General features: G+C 36.5%; 1 protein-coding gene and 1 long non-coding RNA gene across 2 annotated transcripts in view; both read right to left on the reverse strand.

Moving 5' to 3' along the window:
* LOC129749844 (uncharacterized) overlaps positions 1-18,826 on the reverse strand; it is a 324,747-nt gene that overhangs the window by 110,285 nt on the left and 195,636 nt on the right. The window lies entirely within an intron of this gene.
* On the reverse strand, positions 922-2,280 carry LOC129749846 (uncharacterized). The gene is made up of 3 exons (XR_008738187.1): positions 1,725-2,280; positions 1,597-1,666; positions 922-1,528 (listed from the first exon to the last, which is right to left on the reverse strand). It is a non-coding gene; the product is annotated as an uncharacterized LOC129749846 (long non-coding RNA).

The following is an 18,826-nucleotide window of genomic DNA, read 5'->3' on the forward strand; positions in this document are numbered from 1 at the left end:
ATTCTAAGATCACTAATTCCAAAAAAAAATTAGAATTGCATCAAGGTCCCTAAAAGTGAATTTTTTGGACCAATTATCAGAATAAAGTTATACTTTGCGATGAAGCTTGATGGAGCAGACGACTAGCAGTATTATTGGTATGATTTGCAATTGAATCAGAAGTTGAGATGAGCAGGATTTTTTTCGGTTGTACATTTTTGTGCTGGTGATTCTTTTGCAAATCCGGAAAAGCTTTCTGCAACGTGAACTTCCGCAAAACTGTGATGGGAAAATACCTCAAAATGATGACTATGGGCCTAAATAAACCTGGAAAATCAATATTGAGACTTAATTTGTTTTTAACTGCAAGATAGTGCTGCCATCTACGACTTGAAACTGGAAAAAGTGTGGTTTACTGAACAAAATCAAAGTTTTTGATTTCCAACCTATTTGTTTCTGATTCAAAATTAATCCCGAATGTTTATTTCATCATTTCACGTCATTTTTATGAACAAAGTAACTAGTTTGATAAAGGATTACAACTCAAATATCAAATTCCTTAACGCTAGAGGACCATCTCTTAAAACCCCCTTTTAAAACCTTTGAAAACCTTTTGAATGCTGGAAAACTCCTAAAATGCAGTTATTTATTCAAATAATTCGTAGAAGCATTATTATTCACTTTTACACAGTAAATTTTGAAAAGTAATCTTGTTTTTGTTGAAAAACTCAAGTGGTGCTATTCTTATTTCGCACCTTTTTTTTCACTTTTTTGGTCCTCAACGCCAATTGCTACTTCCAAAAAAAGTAAACTTATGCTTAATTTATCCGATAAGCAATTCAGAACAAACTGTGGAAGAATATTACAAAATGTCTAATAGGCTTTCGGTGCCGCAAATAAAGAGATCGCAAACTGTTGAATTTTACAAAATTTAGTCCCATTTATTGATTCCCCCCCCCAGAATTATCGAACATCAAACGACTTACACGGGATCTGCATGTTGCCTCTTCTGGCAATTCGGCCCGACCTCCTTGGGTGGAATTTTGTCGATTTCCAGCCTTGTTGGTCCTGTATCGGGCCACTTCCTTCCATGAGTCGGATCAGGCATTCTGCCCAGGTCAATGCTCGGAGCGATGCTTGTTGTTGTTGGTCCCGCCATCGCTAGAATCCCGTTCAATGGTCCCCGGGACTGATGCATGACTAGCACCTCCTTTGAGCACGCCTGTGCCCCACGCGTTCGGATTCTTGCTGCGACTTTTTCCTCCGTGCGCGATGAACGATGAACCAGTCACGAAAAATGAAATCTTCTGGTTGGTTGGATTTCCGGAACACAACAGCCTAACAGGTTGCGTGGCTGTCGCTCCAGATGAAAACAAGCTTTCTCCCCTCACACGTAGAAGTGGTGGTGGCCAAATTTAAATCGAATGGTTGATCCTGCGAAAGTGATGTCCGTGCGCTAAACAGCCAGTTTCTTTTCGGGCTATTTTTGTTAGCTTCGGTCGGGTCGAAGAATCAGAATACCATCCAAGGTAGAGATAAAAAAGGGGTCCTGTTTAGAGGTGGAAAGTTTTCTAATCAGGAAAGATTGTCGGAACATTTGTTTTTGGGGCAACTTACACTTCCGACCCCTTTTGAGGTTATGTTCTGCTGTTCCAGCTGCGGCTCCAGACCCACGGTTGATTGCAACCTACAATTCGTGGTGGTTTTAAAATCGACTAAGATTTCTCTGAATTCGCACCGCTTACCTCTTTTCAGTGGGCGCTTTTCCTCCGAAGGTAGCCGAGTGCTCCTGCACGAGTTACCCCTATTTCTTGGCACTAATGACACGCCTTTCCTCGACACGCGTTTTACTTTTGATCGCACCGACACCGACACTTGTTGCAAGCAGCAAGGCCGAACGAAAAAGAACCACTGTCGGAAATTTCGGTGACTTTTTCTAGCAGACGTACCACCTTTTCCGCACCAAATCAAAATCTGGCTGTCATCTTTTCGTGCGTTTCATTTTTAACCGACGTTTATTCAAATCGTCCCGAAAAATGTTCTATGTCTGGTTGACTTGCGGTTCGAATTTAGTGAAATTTTGCTCTTTGTTTTGGTTCGGTGTTTGCGTTTGTTCGTTTTCGCTGAATTACACGCTCGTTATTCTAAAGGGGAAATGGGTAATTTAAATGAAGTTTGCAAAGTGCTCAATACCGTATCCAAAAATTTATCTCAAATTATAAAATGCAACACAACATTGCTGCTTTGGTAGAAATTTTCATGAATCGTGACAACGATTCATGAAAATTTCTTGATTACATCACAAGGAGTTCGAAGGAGACGAATTGAACGACGTTTGCATCGAGAAAACCTCGATAATATTTCACCGTGCACTGGTGAATAAATCCATGATAAACGACATAATAATCACAAAAAAAACTAGATCTCAACGCCAACGAGTCTTGGCAAAATCCATACAAAAATCTTAAACTAATTCACAAAACTATACGCCAACGAGTCTTGGCAAAGATGTCGATCGTTACCATCATATATGGCAGAAAGAAACTCCTTCGAATCCTGAAATTTACAATTATTTTGCAAAGCAGCAAACGAAAATCAAGATCTGTTATCATTCAAAAAATAATGAAAAGATCTTACAAAGCTGAACTATTACAAGTTTAATTTTAGTAATTTGTTTTATCTGGTTTGGAGTTTGACACAGAAGATCAGGGTAAAGAGGGATTTAGTCCTCCAAACTACCAAGAGCCCGGAATAGAGGTTTTACCGCGCCTCCAGATCGCGTTCCTTTTGATTTTTCTTGGTAATCCCCTTATAATTGTGCATGCTCCGTGAACGTAATCGGTAGTAGTCAAAATCGGTAGAAGTTAAAATCAGTGTCGACAAAATCGGTGTAGTCGGAATCGGGATTATCAAAATCGGTGGTGTCGAAATCGGCAGACATGATCGGGTAAGTCATAATCGGTAAAGTTGTCAAAAATCATTTTAAGTTTGGTCTTGATTCGATTGTGAACTGCTGAGGCTAACGAATATCCCCTGGACGGCTCTGCAGGGGTCGCTTTGCCTCGCAGTGGATTGTGGTGATAACGCTTTGCGTGTTTTTGTGCCGGAGACGACCTTGTTGGCTACCATGGTAGTGGACATAGCTGAAGGTTTCATAACCAGTAGAATGTGTTTAAAAGTGATTAAACACTTAACGAATTTTCAAACGGTATACATAAAAATTGAGCGATAATAATCTTAATGGATCCATCAGAGCAAAATACCAATAATAAAAATAATAATAATTGTGGGTGCTTGAATAAATTCTAACGAACATTTCATAATAAAATAGGTTCGTTTAGTTGGGCGCCATTTATTACAAAATGTCTAATAGGCTTTCGGTGCCGCAAATAAAGAGATCGCAAACTGTTGAATTTTACAAAATTTAGTCCCATTTATTGATTCCCCCCCCCCCAGAATTATCGAACATCAAACGACTTACACGGGATCTGCATGTTGCCTCTTCTGGCAATTCGGCCCGACCTCCTTGGGTGGAATTTTGTCGATTTCCAGCCTTGTTGGTCCTGTATCGGGCCACTTCCTTCCATGAGTCGGATCAGGCATTCTGCCCAGGTCAATGCTCGGAGCGATGCTTGTTGTTGTTGGTCCCGCCATCGCTAGAATCCCGTTCAATGGTCCCCGGGACTGATGCATGACTAGCACCTCCTTTGAGCACGCCTGTGCCCCACGCGTTCGGATTCTTGCTGCGACTTTTTCCTCCGTGCGTGATGAACGATGAACCAGTCACGAAAAATGAAATCTTCTGGTTGGTTGGATTTCCGGAACACAACAGCCTAACAGGTTGCGTGGCTGTCGCTCCAGATGAAAACAAGCTTTCTCCCCTCACACGTAGAAGTAGTGGTGGCCAAATTTAAATCGAATGGTTGATCCTGCGAAAGTGATGTCCGTGCGCTAAACAGCCAGTTTCTTTTCGGGCTACTTTTGTTAGCTTCGGTCGGGTCGAAGAATCAGAATACCATCCAAGGTAGAGATAAAAAAGGGGTCCTGTTTAGAGGTGGAAAGTTTTCTAATCAGGAAAGATTGTCGGAACATTTGTTTTTGGGGCAACTTACACTTCCGACCCCTTTTGAGGTTATGTTCTGCTGTTCCAGCTGCGGCTCCAGACCCACGGTTGATTGCAACCTACAATTCGTGGTGGTTTTAAAATCGACTAAGATTTCTCTGAATTCGCACCGCTTACCTCTTTTCAGTGGGCGCTTTTCCTCCGAAGGTAGCCGAGTGCTCCTGCACGAGTTACCCCTATTTCTTGGCACTAATGACACGCCTTTCCTCGACACGCGTTTTACTTTTGATCGCACCGACACCGACACTTGTTGCAAGCAGCAAGGCCGAACGAAAAAGAACCACTGTCGGAAATTTCGGTGACTTTTTCTAGCAGACGTACCACCTTTTCCGCACCAAATCAAAATCTGGCTGTCATCTTTTCGTGCGTTTCATTTTTAACCGACGTTTATTCAAATCGTCCCGAAAAATGTTCTATGTCTGGTTGACTTGCGGTTCGAATTTAGTGAAATTTTGCTCTTTGTTTTGGTTCGGTGTTTGCGTTTGTTCGTTTTCGCTGAATTACACGCTCGTTATTCTAAAGGGGAAATGGGTAATTTAAATGAAGTTTGCAAAGTGCTCAATACCGTATCCAAAAATTTATCTCAAATTATAAAATGCAACAAGAAACATGTCGTATTTTTCAAGCATTCATGTTTTAACAAGCAAAACACACAGTGGTGCTATTCTTATTTCGCTCACTGTACCATTTCAAGCAAAAGAGTGGAAAAAATGTTCAGCTAGTGATTGGGCCAATTTCCTAATCTAAGACGGTTTTGTATTGATTTTACTGGTCAAACAATTTCTTTCATTCCTAACTTTTTTCTCCTACGGTAGGTTTTTTGCCCACATCATTTCTTTTTTTACTCGAGGGCAAATGAAATTATGAAACCTTAAAAACTTATTGCTTTCCTTTGCGGTTATGACCCGAACTATACTTTCCCGACGCGATATCTCAGGAACAGTTGAAGCTAGGATACATGAAATTTTCTGACTTTTCCTTAAATGAAGAGCTGTAAAATTTCTCATTTTTGGATTTTTGAATAGGGTTGCCAGAGCCACCCAACAAAAAAGGACAATCAGCCGGTGAGGATTATTGTTTTGGTTATAAAATCAAAACTACTGAACCGATTTTCATGAACTGTACCATTTTGAAATCGTCCAAATGTCTTATATTCTGATTCTTTATATTTCAAATTTAGATTTTTTTGTTCTCCAGAAAACGACTTGAAAGCTAAAAAGCTCATGGGTGTTTTGCATCAAAGATAACTCATTTTGTTAAAGTCGCATTGAAAAACTTTTGATGGATGTGAATTCACATAGATTTAAAGCAATAAAATTGCTTGGTTTAACAGACTTCAGTTGGTTATTTGAAAAGTTCACAAGAAAAATTTGCAATGATTTTATAACTATATTTTTTTAAAGGATCAAGGAATTTTGGTGAAAAAAATGCCGTTCTGTTCAATTACATTATATTCTAACCCATAATGATGAATTAATAATGGAGAGAATGATAGAGTGACCAATTCGAGAATCAAATCATAGAATTTCAACATATTGAGGATCAAATATGAGTTATATTTACTTTTACTTGACGCTTTTTGCTACCCTGAGCATATATACATATTTACTTTGAAATTTGAAATTAATTTTTGAAAAATATTATAAGAAAGCAAAAACAACACTTCAATTATCTCAAGAATTTGATCCATTTTCTGTTGAAATAGGCTCAGCAAATTTCTGGAATCTCTCGGTGTACGTTTTTCGCGGTTCTGATTGTGATAAAAATTTCACAAAAAAAAAATTAAAAAAAACAGTCAGTTTAAATTGGGTTTCCTAATTTGGTAGATTTATAAATTTGTCGGCTCATTTAAAAAAAAAGCCAATTATTTATTAAAAAAGACAATTGTTTTCAAGAAGAAAATCAATGACTTTTATTTGTTCCATATATTTCCATTCATGACATTGACATAAGAACTATTCTTACTTTAAATGAATCTTTAAATCAACCAAAATTCAGCTGACATAAAGAAATCTCACAATTCGATTCGGAATGGTCACGATCTTTGTTCAAAAACGACATCTTTTTTTAAGTTTACCTTTCGGCTCAATTTCCAGACTCCTTAAAAACTATAATAAATTTTTTCTTCGTGAATAGGTAGTGAACATGTAAAAAATTAGAAAATGCTATAATTTATGGAAACCGGATGAGTTGTTTTGCAGATACATCCAAAATAGTAATCCAGGTCTTTATTATCCTGACCGGCCAATTGTCCTTTTAATCGCAAAAAAAAAGGTTAAACCAACACCTCAAAGCAAATCACAGCAAGCGTCACAAAAATGACAAAAATGCCTGACGCCAAAACTCTTGTTTCAAATGAACATTTTGACCTACTTTCTCTCGGGTAGGATAGAGCCAATAGAGTATCTTCCCATTAGTCTGTCCTTCCCGGGATTACTCGAGCGGGAATTCCCGGGGATGTAAAAAATTCGGGAACTTCCGAATCCAGGGAAACGCTCAAAAATTCCGGGAATTCCCGGAGTCAATTACTAACTTAATTACTTTATTACTTACTTAATTACTAACAATTTACACGATGATTGAGCAAAGATAATATTTTTACCTTTATACATGAACTTGAAAAAAATCTTTTAAGAATTGGTTAAAACATTGAATTTGGTAAAAAATGTTTTTTTCATTCGAAAACTTAGAAGAAAAGTGAAAATCGACAAAGGAACTATGAAACAGTTTTCGAAGCTAGTTATCGTTAAATGAGTGTTTTTGTTTCTGTTCCAAGCAAGTCCCAGAAATAAATTTTTTATCATGTGAAAATTCATAGGTTTATGAACCTTGAACCATTATCAATGTTGAAGTTGAAAAATTTGTCTTATTTTTTCTAAAATCCTTTCGATGCACCATGTTTATTTTAATTAGTTATTCAAAAATAAAATAAAATAATAAATAAAAAATATATAAAAATTATTTTTTCGTTCGTGCTTATGGCAAATTATTTATTTTCCTAATGAAACTTTTGTCGCAGTGTTGGTTTTGAATTCCACAAAACACTATTCTTTTTTTTAATTGCTAACAAAGAAAACTCTTGGATTCTTAGTCACGGGTTTTAAGTCGACTATTCGTTCAAAATTATTTTAAAATTTTTATTTGCAGAATAAACATTCAGCTGTTTAAAATAATCATGCAATATAGAGTTTATAGATCACTCTTTAGAAGCAAGTCTTACATTTTTGAGAAACGGCTCAATAAAATTTTACAATGTGCTCTTAATAGACAAAAAAATAAGCGAAGAAAAACAGAGGAGTTCTAAAAAATCGTGCTAATGGATTTTTTAAGCTATGCAGCACAAATGAACTTAAGGGCAGGAGGATATACATAGATACCTTGCCGGCCACAAGTTTGGGATCCCAAACTTTAGGCCATTACACCATACTACGAGGTGGTCCAAAACTTTTAAACGATGACTCGAGAATATTTTAAGTGTTGAGCGGATTCGAAACTTTTGACTATTGACTTTTATTATTATAAGCTCCCTTAAAAATCACTGCTAGGTGAATGAATTGGCGGCAAAAATTATTTTCATTTTTATATTTATTAAACACGAAACTAAGAATTTTAAACGATTATTCAAAGGTAGTTGATTTTCGAACCTTTTATCAATCGGCATTTTCTGAGACGATTCTAACAGGTACATTTGATTTTACACCACTTTTCTACATTTTTGGGTCATGATCTTAAGAAACGTTTGAAAAAATATTTTGGGCTCATATAGCTTTGGGCTTGAGCCGATTGATATAAATGAATAATTAAAAAATAACCTAAAGCATATAACTTCAGCTTTCTCAGCGTGTGAGTTTTTTCGAGCACTTAATAACTGACTCACAGTCTTTTTCCCAAAGAATGTTTTTTATCGAAAAAAAATTCCTTCAACTTTGAATAACTTTTAAAAAATAATTGTAGCTGACTATTATCAAAGATATTTGAGTCACGTTACAAGCTTTCCAAATTTAATTTTTTTTAATCGGTTGATAAACAAGAGAGTTTTGGCGGAAAAGTGTTATATATTTGACCCTCAGCGGTATGAATAGGTATACAACACATGTTTTTTGAAATCTACAAACTTAAAAAAAAAGTTTAACAAAAAAAATGAATAAAAACAGTGACGGAAAAAAAATCCGAAAAAAACAATTATGATAGGAGTTGAAGTTCAAAAATAACATTTTACCCCCTCCGGTTTGTTTAGTGTTGATGTGTTTAAATAGGTAAACGGTCATAATCAAAACAAGTATTAGAATCGAATTTGACCTCATAAATCATTTTCCCATCTGATTTGAAGACAAATACAAGATCAATATTTACCAACCTTTCGATAAATCTTACGCAAACGCACCAGCAATCACGCGTCAATCAATTTTATAGCATTGAGCAACGCCCCAATAGGAAGAAGTTGTAAACAAGACATCCGTCGTTGGTTGATTCCGTCACAGCACGTCAAACTTTTCTCAATCTCCGGCGCCAAATCTACCCTCCACATACCTACATACCTAGGGTGTATGGCTAATTAACTCCAATAAAAAGCCGTCTCTAAGGTAGATAAATACTAGACCTGAAGTGTCATACCCATATGAACCATAAAGGTACAAACGTTCCCCTACTAGTCAAATCCGTTGGCCGTGAAAACAAATATGGAAGCGGTTTTCGGAGGACAAGAGCACCTGTTTTGTTTAAATTTACTCATTGGAACAACTGTTTTGACGACTGTCAGAAGCCGGAAAGTTTATCGATGACGCGCCACGGATCGTTTGATTGTCAAATTCAGTTTAATTGGGATTAGAGGGATTGTTCGTGACTAAGCCTCTAAAGCTCTAATTGTGTAAGCCGGGCGACTTATAAAACCAATTTTCTGAGCTGGTAATTACATATGCAGAAAAATAGACTCACATAATAGGGGTTTGTCTGTGGGGCTTTAAAATTGCGTGCCAAGTCGGTTTGCAATTATATCAGAACCTTTGGATATTTGTAACGATTTTGGATTAGCATTAACCTGCTTTCCCGAGGGGAAAATTACACAGTAGCCAATTCTTCCAAGCCGATGACGGATGATGGTCAGGGCGGGTTCGGTTGAGCGTGTATCGTTCAAGCGGATTTGGTTCTATCGGTTCAGTACCTTTTGAATTTTGCCCCACCTTCTTACGAATTCCATCATCAGCAGCAGAACAGACGCTGCTGGCTGGCTAAAACGACTTCATGGGCGAACGGAAATTCAATCGATATCGATTAAAATCCTTTCTCGCTACCGGTTCACTGTGTGGTCGTTGCAGTTTTCTGCTCTTTGAATACCTATGTAAGGTAGGCACTATCGATATCTGTCTGTAGGAACCTCCATATAGTATTATACACCAGGCGGGGGTTGAACACGAGAGTCTTTTGCATATGGCCAGCAGTTTCTCTAGCTATCGACTGCTGACGGTTTCGTACTAAGTAAAGTAGTAGAAACCAACTAGGCAAACTAAGTGGATATACTAATCACATTTCGTAACATGGGCGGTGATAGCCGGAATAATTTCTACCGGTACAAGAAAGCTCGCCAGCCACAAGTGCTGAGGGAAGGAATTATAAAGTCGTTCCTCTAGTGGCTTTTTACCCCGGGAAAACACGTGCACCAAAATGGCTCTATTTTAAGGGAAGAAAAGCATTGCAATGCTTCCGATGATGTCAGATTCAACAGTAGATCTTCTTTTCGGTTGATTCGATAACCGTTATTGTAGTTAGCAAGGAATCTTTGTATGCGATTTGATCGGTTGACCTGGTTTTCTGTAGCATGGAATTGTGCATTGTTACCTTAATCCAAAACCTTAGCTACAATTAATCAACTCAGGTTGGTCAAAAATGTATGGATCGTAAATTATATCAACGATGCAGTTGGTGGACAGTCATTGAATAACTTATCCGGTACAACTGTTATTGATGTTTATTCTTGGGCTCGAACTCGTGAACCTCGGCTCAGGAAGCAACTGACTTGCCAACTGAGCTATAAAAATGTTTTTGTCGTTTGAAAACTTAGTGTAAAAATAAAAAATGACAAAGAATCTATAAATCCAAAAAATTCCAATAAAGAACCGCAACGAAAAAAATCTAATTGTTCTATTTTGCAACGCTCACTGTATAGAAGTTCCGTTTCGCAAACTGTTGACAGTAGCAAAATCATCGACAAAGAAATGATATTATTTGAAACAAAAGTATATTTACCTGAAAATTTTGATGAATAACTTGCTGAAGTCTAGCTAACCCACTTCTGTCGATAGTGAAAAATCTTTTTCAATTATTCTAATTTTTTGCAGCAAGTATAAGTCAAGTTTGTCGGTTTATTTAAGTACTTTGTTTTTGGCTCTTGGGTTTCATAATTGCTAATTGAATTTTTGAGGTATTAAATCAGTTTGAAATGTTTAGCAAAACTAATACCTTAAAATTCAGCTTTGTATGCAGTAGGGTGTTTAAATTTTCATGTTTGATTTTTCTCGGGATCCCGAGAATTCCCGCTTCCCCCCCACTCTTTACTACATCTAATATAACTTATTAAATTCATAAGGTACGTTTATTTCCCACTTCAGATATTCTTGGCCCCATAGTCATTTTTCTGGTCTCTTCAAAATTTTTTGAACATTATATTGCACATCAAATTGGTCCAAAACGAGTATGGTTCTTAAATCGAAAATGCCCTTAAGGAGTTAAACGCCACCAACTACATTTTGAAAATATGTTAAAGGTTTGTGTAACCTTTAGTGAACTTATCTTACATAGTGTTTTTGAAATCATCATCTTAAAATTTAATTGAAAATAATTGCCATATATTCATTCAAAGGCACATATCCATGAAATTTAATTCTATGGTAAATTGCCACCATAGACCTTAAATTTTTAAAATGCGAGCAAAGAAATTGGCTTTTACGCCAAGGTGGTTGCCTAAAACATCCTTATTTATTATTTTATTGGTTCTTTAAGGAATATATTATTTAAAAAGTATTCAATTGATGAAAAACTAATGTAAATTGTTGTGTATATTAAACTGAAAATTTCGAAGATTCAATCAAATGCCCTCATCAAATCAAAAAGAAATCACCCTCCTCTCGAGGTGCCGTTAGATAAGATGTTAACAAATCTAAGTTTTTTAAATACAGTTTTCCATAAATACAGACCAATTATTAACATGATAGGGGAAAACTGTACAAGACGCAGCAGTTAAGCAAAATCGTTATTTACAGCGATACCAATCATCTTAGAACCAAATTGAAAATTTACGACGATTCAGGGATCAGATTTACGAATTATCAAAAAGAAAAAAAATATGATAAAAACACGATTTTGTTTATATTTTTGTTAAAAAAAACTTGAACAGCCAGAAAACAAACCGCGGGGTAGAACGCCAAAAGTAGTGGACAGAACGCCCCATACCTAAAGGGTGGTCAGAAATGAATCATTGATTTTAAGGAATGTTAATGATTGAAACATAAGATGTTTAATTAAATGTTCATCATTTTTTTGTAAACTAACAATACTTTGGCAAACAATCATTTACTAATGCTAAAATTATCGAAAATTTGGCTTTTCAAAATGTACTTTATTAAAGCCTTATAGGGGAAACGCCTTAAGTTAGGCAACGAAATTCAAATTCTTGACTGATATCGCGGCAAACATGGCGGCAGATTTTTTTTCGAGTCGAATATTGGTGCAACTTTTTAACTCGGATGGGAGATAAGGGCATAAAGAGCACCTGGGGCATCCTCTTTTTTTCAAAAGTATGCATTTTCTTGAATAAATTTTCATGAGAAAAATTGTTTCGTACTTCCTATAGTATTAATCTTACATCTAGGTTCTCAAGTGACGAAAATACAATAATTTTCACACACCAGGAAATAAACTTTTATGATCTTTGAATAATCTTGATCTATGATGTACGCACTGCCACATGATATACACATAGGTCCTCAATTTTCATCAGCATTAATTTTTCGATTTAAACGCGTTTTATTTAAATATGTTGACTCGGGGCGAACAGAGCACAATTAATTGGAGCACGATGAGCGATTTCTGCCGTAACATCTAGCAGCAAAATTAATTCGATATAGTCAACTGAATGATAGAGCTACAGCTGCACCAGTTAACATCTGACCATTTGGTCTATTGGTAAGATGTCGGAGAGGTAATCAGATTTCTTTAGTTCAATTCATGATCGAGGAGATTTTTTTCCGTTTACCATTCATGATCGATTATTTTGTTTGTTGCATTATATGGCTTGTAGTATCTTGGCGAGTGATGCAAAGCACCAAAAATATAATGTATGAGTGTGTGTGAATTGTTTGTATTCTACAAACAGTCACATATTATTTAAGTATTCCTTTGTTTGATGGATCTACGCATCACCGTTTAGTGTAAAATGCATCGACCATGAATGGTAAATGAAAAATAAAATCACCTCCAACAGGAATCGAACTCGAGCCTACTGATTACCTCTCCAACATCTAACCAATAGGCTAAATCGTCAGTTGTGTAGCTCTATTATTCAGTTGACTTCATCGAGTGAAATTCGCTGCTAGATTCCATGGCAGAAAACGCTCAACGTGCCCCGATTAATGTTGCTTATACTGCCCCAATGGGGGTTCTCATTAGTGCCCCTATAGTGACTGATTTTCAACATTCGACAAAAACTTTTAAAATGCATTTTCAAACGTTTTTATCTACTTTTTCAAGTATCAGCCAGTTAGGAAATAGACTTGTTTAGTGTCTGAACACGAAACAATAATGTAAGTCACATATCTTAGCTGTTAAACAAGCGTCTTCCTTAAGGTGGCCATTATTATACAAGGACGAAATTTGTTATAATTATGCATTGATATCGTGATCTGGGAGTTAGCGAACAAAAAGAATGGCATTTTGTTTTGATATTTGGGTTTTCTCAAAAGTTAACAGCATTCAAAATTTGAGCCTAAAAAATGTGGTCTTGTGGGCATTCTGTCCCAATTTTGATATGATTGAAAATTGGTATGAAGTTAGTAAAATACAACAAAATATTTTTAGTTTTCCGAAAGTGCATGCGAGTGGAAAAAAAATAAGCTGAAGTTTTATCAGATTGCCGAGGCCAGTTTGCCATAAAACCTTAAATGTAAACCATGAAAAATAACAGATTTTACGCTGATTCTATTAATCCTTCTGTTTCTGATTCCAAATCCTTTCTGGCAGTAGAAGGATAGAATTGGGAATATGAGAAAGGAGGAGGAGGGCTCCGATACATTTTTTGCATTATCAGAGAATTTATCCAACAAATGGACAAAATTTTACATTAGAAATAATGTGGGTATTATTCTTTGATTATTTGAGACACCACCCTCCTTCAAGTGAAAAGATACCTACATAGGAAGAGAGGAGGAAGGCCCAATACAATTTTGATAGCGTAAGTTCTCAATTTTTTTTTCTAACTAAGCCAGCAAATGGTATCAAGTATGGCATGGGAAGATATATGAGTTAAAGATAAGTTTCCAAAATTTTTATAGACTCTTAAGCCTTGAAGTGTAGACAGAGGAGGAAATAAGGGAGTTTCAAATAAATATTGTTGTATGTTATTAAATTTGATTTCAGATAATTTTTAGATACGAAAAAGTAGGTATGGTAATTTAAGACCACGACATCCTGCCAGCAGAGGGGGATGAAAGGGGGATGGAGGGCTCCCTTACCAGTTTTTTGTCATAAATCGAGAATATATCAAGCAAAACTATATACCTAGTATAAGTATAAGCAAAAAGGTTATTTGCATACGAATAAAGAGCGATCACGAAATTATTGCGACACATTCAACAGGGCATAACATTTTACCATTGGGTAAAAATCAACCAAATTTTGCACACTTTCTCATCGATGTGTATTGTTTTCATGCTGTCAAATTCGAAGTCATGTTTTTCGATTCGAGAGTCGAGAGAACAAATTCTTTCCAAAACACCTAGAGTTTTTTGACCTGATGCACTGGCAGTTGGGAAAAATATTGAACATTCACCATTCAATCGTCTCCAGAGTGTTGAAGCGGTTCCAGGAGCGGTTGACGTTGAACCACGGCAAAGGAGCTGGAAGAAAACCAGGACCGCACAACAAAAAGACGGAGAGAAAGAAGAATCAGATGATTAAAACGAATCCCAACGTCTCAAGCCGTGATTTGGATATAAAGATCGCGATGTCGTGGAGCTACGTCCAGAATACAAAAAAAAAAGAGCTTGACTACATACACACAAGGTACAGAGCTTCCCAAACTGCGATGAGCGGCGACAATCGACGGCTAAAACTCGGGCACGTAAGCTCTACGAGAAGTTGCTGATAAAATATGGCTGATGTGTGATGGATGACGAAACGTATATAAAAGCCGATTTTAAGCAAATTCCGGGATTGGAGTTATTCGCCGGCAAGAGCAAGTTCCATGTGGACGACAAATTGAAGACGAAGAAATCGTGACAAAGAGCACAGTAAATGGCGAGATCTACCAATCTGAGAGTCTCGAGAAGCGCTTTTTGCCGATCTTGCAACAGCACGACGAAGTTCCGCTATTTCGGCCAGATTTGGCATCATGCCACTATTCTAGAAGTGTCCTGGAGTAGTATGAGGCCAATTCTGTCCATATTGTTCCAAAGGACATGAACCTGTCAAATCGTCCGGAACTGTGCCCGGAGGAGCATTACAACGCAATAATAAAGCGGGAACTTCGGAAGAGCAAGAAGACAGTCAAAGACGAGAAGGATATGTAAAGAAAATGAAAATAAAAAACAACTGAGAAACTGGTACCGGATGACACTGTTAATGCGTTCATTTTTACACTCAAGGCTCCATCGATTAACTTTTCTTTTGATTTTGATGTAAATATATGTGTAAAAATACCCTAAAATTTTGGTTTGATTCTTAACATTATAAACATTATGACATTTTCAGTTTAGCAATAATTTCGTGTTCGCCCTTTATTGGTGCTCCACAACTTATCGCTCTTCGAGTGATTACAAAATAATCGAAGTAAGATGACAACGTGTTCAACTACAACATTTCAAGCGTCATGTCAAGCGTCTGAATGTATGTTGTTAAAATTTGAGCTTTAATTTTGTACAGCCACATTTAGAGTTTTGCTTCATTAAACTGTGAACTCGAGGATTTTCTAAAGCAGACAGCTAAAGTTTGTCGAAAAATGAAACAATTAAAGTTTTTTTAACCAATAAATCAAATAATTTTTATGAAAGTAAAAGGGGACAAAACAAGTTAAATAAACAAACTCAATTATAAACGACTTTTTAAAACTCGTTTACCTCAACAAATCATAAACATGAATTCAAAATAGATGGATAATGTTTTGAAATGCGTAAGTGGGTACCATCAATAAATCTCTTCCATTTTGATAGCATCTAGATATATGTTGAGCTCAACCAGCTAGAAAATAACTAACCTTTAGACGTTACAAGCAACTAGTAACTGATGCCGGTACCGTCAAGAAAATGATGTTTGTTTAGTCATGTGCTTGCAAAGCTTTATAGAAAATATTGCTCGGTATAGTAGAGGAGGCTCAAAGATAGGCTACCACGTGCAGTTTATTTCTCGGTAGCACCGGCAACGCATAGACATATTCGATTAGCCAACACCGGAAGTTTCTCCTCTGTTAACCTTGAGCGCCAAAGACTTTGGCCTCTAAGATGATGTCAAACATAAAGTTGAAAGTGTTTGACGATGTTAGTTGTACTTTTAAGCTTTTTCTGATAGAAATATGTGTAATAGTGTTCTATCAATCTATCAATCAATAATGTATAACAGCCAAAAAATGAGCGATCAACATGTAGGGCTATGATCATTTAGAATCCGGGCAGATACAAACGTGTGTATTTTAAAAACTATTCATTTGATCGAAAAACTTTCTATGGAGGAAATGAAGGTGTTAATATGATATTCAATGTAAAAATATAAAAAAAAAATTAACCAATGATTTCAAGAAACACTCTAACTTTTTCATAAAATCTCTTTTTTTATCTATGCACACTTGTGTCAGTCATGTATTGATTTATTTTTTTTTACTACAGAAGCAAAACCTTTGCAAAATCATGATATTTTAAACACATACTCACCTGGAAAAAACAATTGGAATCTGATTGGAACCTTTTCATGAGTAGGCATCTCGAATAGTTTGATCTCTAAAATCCGGTTTTACAATATTTTTTTTTTTCCATCAGAACACATCTCTCATATTGCGTGAAAACCGGATGCACAGATTGCGATCTTTGAAACTGATCATTAATTATCTGATCGTTATTTATTTGGTGTCTACTAGTCAGGCAACACTTTTTGCCTGCCGGAAATGGATTTTTCGCATTATTTAAGGAGTCTGCATTCAGTTATCCCCAATAACCAAAGACTTTTTACCATATTTAAGATCAAGGTTGATGGCACTCCGATGGTTGATTTGAACTTCTTGTGGATCCTAGAGTGGCTCCTTATACTTCTAAACCATTTGGTCCGAAAAAAAAATCAGAAAAAATCAACAAAAAATGAAGAATTTTCGAGGCGCAAAATGCGTAAAAGGAGCAAATTTTTGCAAAATTATTTTTAGCATGCCATTTTGCATCGTAAATATCTCAAACACACGTTAACTTAAAAATCTATCAAAAATAAGCAAGATAGTCCTTTTATTAACCAACACAACGCTACTAAAATTTTGCATATCCGAGCTCTATCAACGTAGCTATCACCGAAATAAAGCGCCCGGATACTAAATGATCATAGCCTTATTTACATTGAGAAAAAAAAACTATCGCACCTCCAACTATGTGATTTGAAAATGTAAAATCCATTTGAGTTGAATATTTTATTCCACGGAACGAATCGTTGAGACTTTTGTTTTAAAAGCATCTTAAAGGCATTTTCTTCCTACGTTCTTCTGCATAAAGCAGAAGGAATTATCACCACAAAGTCATGGCTCGATTTATTGGGGTTACTTAAGTCTACAGCGTCAAGAGTTCATTGCTGTTCAGGGTTTACCTCAAAGGCTGATGACAGCATTCTACAGGTGTCAGTCGTAGAACCTAGTTCAGTCAGGTGCAGTCAAGAAAAATTACTCACTGAAAGCTGGGCAAGGGGATTAAAGTTTTACAGAAGGGTTTAGCAAGATAATGATCCGTCTATAGAAAGTTGCATGGGAAACTGGTTATACTTAGTGAAGAATGACTAGTTGGCAACGAATGTGAACGTTTTTAATTTATCGTGATTTTATCCTTCAAGGTGTGAAACTGCTATTTTACTGTTGTTTTATTCTTGTTCACGGCTAAACTTACCAGACGTATTTTTTTAACAGTGTGTCATACCGTCCTGTTCTTGGGTCGAAATATCGTAGGTACATATTCTTTGAAATCTATATATATAAAAATGAATTTCTGTCTGTCTGTCTGTCTGTCTGTCTGTCTGTCTGTCTGTCTGTCTGTCTGTCTGTCTGTCTGTTCCCTATAGACTCGGAAACTACTGAACCGATATACTTGAAACTTGGCAGGTGGGGGTATTGGAGGCAGGGGAAGGTTCCTATTATGGATTGAGACCCCTCCTTCTTTCTTGAAGGGGGGGAGGGGCCTCCCAAACAAAAGACAAATGTTCGCATAAATCGAGAATTCATCAAGCAAATGGTATCAAATATGGCATGGGATGGTATTTGGATACGAAAAATATTTCTATGATGATTTAAGACCCCTCCCTCTTTCCAGTAGGAAGGTCCTTTTTTATAATTTATTACATAACTTTTACATAAAGCAAATGGAACCAAATTCGGCATGGGCGGGTATTCAGGAACGTGACATGTTCTAATGATTGTTTGACACCCCTTTCTTCTTCCAGCGGGGAGAAAGGAAAGAGGGAGTGGATTTTCATACAATTTTACTGCATAACTCAAGAACTACAACAGCAAATGGAACCAAATTTGGCATGAAATGATATTTGGGTACGAGAAATGCTTCTATGAATTTTTGGTATCCCTCACTCCTTCAAAGAGGTAGATAAAAAGGGGAAGGAGAGGTCTCCCTTACAATTTTCAGTATAACTGGAGAGTTGATCGAGCAAATTGAACCATATTTGGCATGTTAGGGTATTTGGATACGAGAAATGTTTGTATCATAAATTGAAGCCTCACTTTATTCAGCGGAAAGATACAAAATCCGAGAAATGGACAAAACTTAACATGGAAAATCATTTTGGTTTGATTCTAGATTATCTGACACACCATCCTTCTTTCAGTGAGTAGGTACATTGGAGGAGGGAGGTGAGCCCAATACAATTTTGTTAACATGAGTTCTCAATTCATACTAACGAAGCCAACTAATGGAAACAAATATGGCATGGAAAGGTACTTGGTTACGTGATATGTTTCTACGATCGTTATAGACTCTTACGCTTTACAGTGTATAGAGGAGAAGAAAGTAAGGGGCTCCTTATACATTTTGTTGTAAATCTTAAAAACTTATCAATCAATGGAACTATATTTGATCTAAGAGGATTTTTGGGAACGAAAAAAAATGGGTATGATTATTAAAAATCACGGCTTCCATTCAGCAGAGGGTGAAGGAAAGGACAGGGGAGGGTGCTCTCTTCCAGAACATATCAAGTAAAAACAATCATATTTTATAAGTAAGATTGTTTGCGTTCGATTAATTTGAGACCTTCCAGACATTCCAATTAAAA

This window comes from Uranotaenia lowii, chromosome 2 (genome assembly GCF_029784155.1).
Source record: "Uranotaenia lowii strain MFRU-FL chromosome 2, ASM2978415v1, whole genome shotgun sequence".
Lineage (NCBI taxonomy): Eukaryota > Metazoa > Arthropoda > Insecta > Diptera > Culicidae > Uranotaenia > Uranotaenia lowii.